Source organism: Neophocaena asiaeorientalis, unplaced genomic scaffold (assembly GCF_003031525.2).
Source record: "Neophocaena asiaeorientalis asiaeorientalis breed wild unplaced genomic scaffold, Neophocaena_asiaeorientalis_V1.1 scaffold82, whole genome shotgun sequence".
Classification (NCBI taxonomy): Eukaryota; Metazoa; Chordata; class Mammalia; order Artiodactyla; family Phocoenidae; genus Neophocaena; species Neophocaena asiaeorientalis.
The window spans coordinates 1284583-1289091 of NW_020173068.1; the positions used below are offsets into that span (position 1 = coordinate 1284583).

Here is a 4509-nt window from a genome sequence, read left to right on the forward strand (position 1 = left end):
CCCCAGGAGGGTTGCTGTGAACATTTAAATGAAAGCTCTCTTTCTAGGAGCTTGAGCCATTTCCTGGCTGCTGCACAAAAGAGTTTTTAAAGAGGGGTCGGAGCCCGCCCATAAAAGTGGGTCTTAAACACTGCATGGGGCTATACCTCCTGATGGTCTTGGTTTCTGACCATTGTCCATAGAAATGCTCTCTCACCAACTTGCCCCACTGTCCCAATTCCTCTCCTGTTAGAGGGGAAACAGTGATTACCTCAACTTGAATATGAAACTGTGATTGAAAAAAGTCAAAATGTTAAGTTTCAAAGCCAAAAAGGCAAAACTGGCTGAGGCTTCCATAGACACTCCTCAGCCTGCTTGGGAGTGTGAAGGGCACACTGGCGAAAGGGCATTCCTTGGGGCGTACTTGCAGTGCCCCTGGTGAAGAGGCACACTAGCGGTGCGCTGTGTGAGCTCTTTGAGGACTGAGGCCGGGAGGATGCTTCCTCCTCACACTGCCCCTTCTGTAACCTTTGGGGCCTCTGGGTCTTGGATGTGAAGATTAATATCCACTTGATTCCTCTGGACACTCCAGGTGGAGGTGTGGGGTCTTAGACTGTCTCTAGAGGAAGGGCCATGACACTGTGTTTGAAATTTTGACCTTAGAAGTGGATACCAGAGATCCAGCCAAAGACATCAGGTTCCTAGGGATAGGCAGAAGTCCTCCAGGGTCTTACATGCTTTCTGCCCACTCTTCTATTAGCAGCTTCAGTTTTATATCACCCCGAGTGAGTGTGATAGTGTTGAAGTCGCTGAAGTTATAGGTTATTTTACATTTTGATGTGGGATTTTTCTGTTTTTGATTGGAAGGAGGCAGAAATTGGAGAAAAGGGATCACCCTAGGAAGGGGCCGCTGACAAGGAGTGGAGTTGGCCCCACAGAGTCCTGGGGGCTGTGACCTGAGGCCTGGACACCAGGCCCTGTGGGTCTCAAAAAAAAAAGTACCCTCCTAAATTCTATTAGGATTTCAGAAATTTTTTGCACAGTAATAAGCTCTGGATTTGCTCTTTGGGCTTGTCAAAAGGGAAAAGTTAACTCAAAGATTGTAAGCTATTAAGTATTCCAGCCATGTTGCTGACCTAGATGGATAGTTGTACCTCAAAAAGTAGGTGAGAAATAGCTTCCTCACTGTTCCAGGTTGTCAAATAGTAATGACAGAAGAGCTCACTTACGTGCCAAAATTCACTTTTATACTAGTTTTTCAGTGCTTTAATATTCATAACTTAAATTTTAAAACTCATATTTACAAACACTGCTGTAACTTCAGTGAAACAATTGTGTGATTGAAGCTTTTTGCTTATTATAGTATTTATTACACTACTTAATTCAGTAAATATATAAAAGTAGCCTTCAATTTATTTTTATATTATTTTCATGTTTTTTACCTGCAGTTGTGTATGTGAATTTATCTTGTTAACTGAGATGTAATACTGAGGACCAATAAACTTATCACTGAACAAGCAGGGCCTCCAGTAGTTGCCTGTTGTATTCCCAAAGTGTCCCTGGGGGTTCAGGAGGTGGCCTTCCCCCTGGGACTGGGGACCTCCCCGCAGTGTTTCCCCGGGACGCCTCTTTGCTGGGGCTGCCTCAGGAGGAATCCTTGGGAGTTCCACTCCCCTCCCCAGACCCCTGAGCGGCCACGGAGAATACAGTTCATATGAGGAGACCACCGTGGCTTGTGGTGGGCACTCTCTGGGAGTCCCAGATCCCAAGGAGGGGCTCGAGGAAGCTGGCTGTGGGCGCAGGGGTCTTGCGGAGCCCCAGAGATAAGCTGTCCCACCCTCACCCAGAGAAGCCGCATCCGCAGTCCCGGCGCTTGGCCTGCGGGGCACCCCGCCTGTGCCAGTCTGCCTTAGGAACCACTGCTTCACAGGCTGATAGCTTGGTTTAATCCCGGCCAAAGCTCCGTCAGGTGGCCACTCATCCCACTTTACAGTTGGGAGATGAGCAAGGCGTGAAGGGACAGTAGTTGGCTCGGGTGGCAGAGTCACTGCCCTTGCCGGGTTAGATCCGAGCACCTCTCCTGGCGCTCCCTAGGTCAGGCGGGCCTTGGAACTGCACGGTCTAAGGGAGAGGTCGGCCGGAACCCCCGGAGCTCTCAAGGACCCACCCCATGCAGGGGCTTCTGTCGTTTTGGAAAAAGGGCCGACTAAGGAGGGGCACCACCGGCATCCACAGAGACCCTGCTTCCTATCCCACCCTCAATGCAGGGGCCTCCGGACGAAGGAAGTGACCCACTGGGAAGATCTGGGAGCTGGCCCGAGGGGGAGGGTGCAGACTCCACAGGCAGCCTCCCTCAAATGGTTGGGAAGGTGGTCTTGGGTTTGGAGGCTCTATGTGATCGCAAAACTGTGCGAGGAGCCAAGAGAATTGGGGGAGGGGTCTTGGCCTCAGTACTATACACCCTCCTCAGCACCGGCTTACCCAGAGCCTCCCAACACGACCCATGAACCTTGAAGGAGCTCCTGTGCTTGCACTTCCCAGAAACCGCCAGGGTTTGGGGATTACCCACAAATAATTGTCAGAGAGAAGGGGGGACAGTAAATGGCAAAGAGCTCCAGGACTGGATGATCTTTGAGGGCCAGGAGGACTTGGAGGCCAAGAAGTCCAGGGATGGGGAAAGGAGTCCTCCCCACCAGTGGCCCACAGTAGGGGCCAGGGACTACTGAACTGAACCCTGAGGGTATGCTTGACCAAGCCAGAGTCCCAGAATCAAGGAATCCTGGTGGGATAGACATGTGGAAAGTGATTTGAAGCAGAAGGTGGAGCTGCTGAAAATCACAAGCCTCTCTGAGTAGCACAGAGAAATGCTGATGTATTAATTTCTATCATATATTCTAGGGAACAGTCATGCCCGAAGAAAATCTGACCACAGTCCTACTGCCAGCTCATGACGGAAAGGGAATGGCTTCGTTTGCTCTAAGAGGAGTCCAGGGTAGTACCAGCTTCAAGTTCAGCTGGTCTCAGATGTCATCAGAGCCCCCTCTCTGTCCTTAATGGCTTCACTCTCCCCTGGCAGTAAGCTTCCTCTGTGCCAACCAACAGCCCCAACAACCCAAAGGCAAGACCTGACCTCTCTCTCCAAAGGCAGGCCCAAAATCTGGGGTCACATTCTCATCCCTGAATCAGTCACAATGGTCAGGAGTATTCTGATTGGCCTGGCCAGGGGTCACTGCACATTTATGAGGGCACTTCAACATCATTTGGGAGCTGAGTTCCCCAAAGAAGGGTTTGCTCCCCTGGATCAGCATTGCACATCCACCTGAAGGCCATTTCTGAGCTTTTCTGTTAAAGTCAGATACCTATCTGATTTAATTTTTTTTGCTTTCTGCTAGTCTTTTCTAGTACAAGTGATAGCAAGCATAGTTGTTCTGTTGTGGTGGTGGTGATGGTAGTAGTGACTTTTAAACAAGGGAAGAAAAATTTTAACTTGAAAATGTTCTATTCGCTAAGATAATTGCCCCCCTGAAGATGGAGAAAGGCTCCCTACTGCCTCTGTATACCCAGGGACACCAGTGTTCCATGGGAACCTGTTTGATACTTTTTTTTTCCTAAATAAAAGAAGGATCAGGAATTCCCTGGTGGTCTAGTGGTTAGGATTCTGCACTTCCACTGCTGTGGCCCGGGTTCAATCCCTGGTCAGGGAAATGACCCAACCAAAAGAAAAAAAAGATCATGTAGACTGTAATGCTACTCCACATTGGTGGGGGTGAGAACTGGACTAACTAGAGAGTGATTTTGAAGGAGCAATTGACAAGACGAAATGACTAATTAAACAAGAGCCAAAGGGATGAATGACCTCAAGGTAGAAGTGGAAAAAGCCAAAGTGGAAAAAACCCCAACATTTTGAAACAATTCCAAAATTCTTTTGTTTCATTCTCCAGAAATTTGAAGAAAAATAAATTTGTTTATCCACAAATTATTCCTGTTTCGCCCAGGCCTCAGCATTGCTAAATTGACTAGCCAAAATAATTTGGTTAAAAAACTTGCATCAGGGTCGACAAATTTTATGTCAAACTAATAAATGATTATAAATCTGTAAAAAAAAAAAAAAAGCTAACCAAATGAAGTGTGACTATATTTCCATTTTATCCTACCATTACTACTGTTTTTCCATACCAATAAACAGGTTTAATTTTTTTCCTTCATAGCTTCAAAATTTTAAGAAACTTTACATCTTTACTCTGAAATTTCATGCCTGGGTGAATGTACAAATAATAGCAAAATAAGGACAACAGGAGGAGGAAAGATGGTTTGATAACCAAAACTTCATGGAACTTTTTAACTAAAAAAACTATTTCTAGATAATTAATAGGAACCTACTGTATAACACAGAGAACTCTACTCAATACTCTGTAATGACCTATATGGGAATAGAATTTTTAAAAGAGTGGATATGTGTGTATGTATAACTGACTCACTTTGCTGTACAGCAGAAACGAATACAACATTGTAAATCAACTATACTCCAAT

The 4509-nt window shown here is 46.5% G+C and overlaps 1 non-coding gene across 1 annotated transcript; it reads left to right on the plus strand.

Moving 5' to 3' along the window:
• Positions 1-3611: 3611 nt before the first annotated feature.
• TRNAG-UCC (transfer RNA glycine (anticodon UCC)) lies at positions 3612-3683 on the plus strand. Its single transcript has one exon. It is a non-coding gene; the product is annotated as a tRNA-Gly (tRNA).
• The last annotated feature ends 826 nt before the right edge of the window (positions 3684-4509 follow it).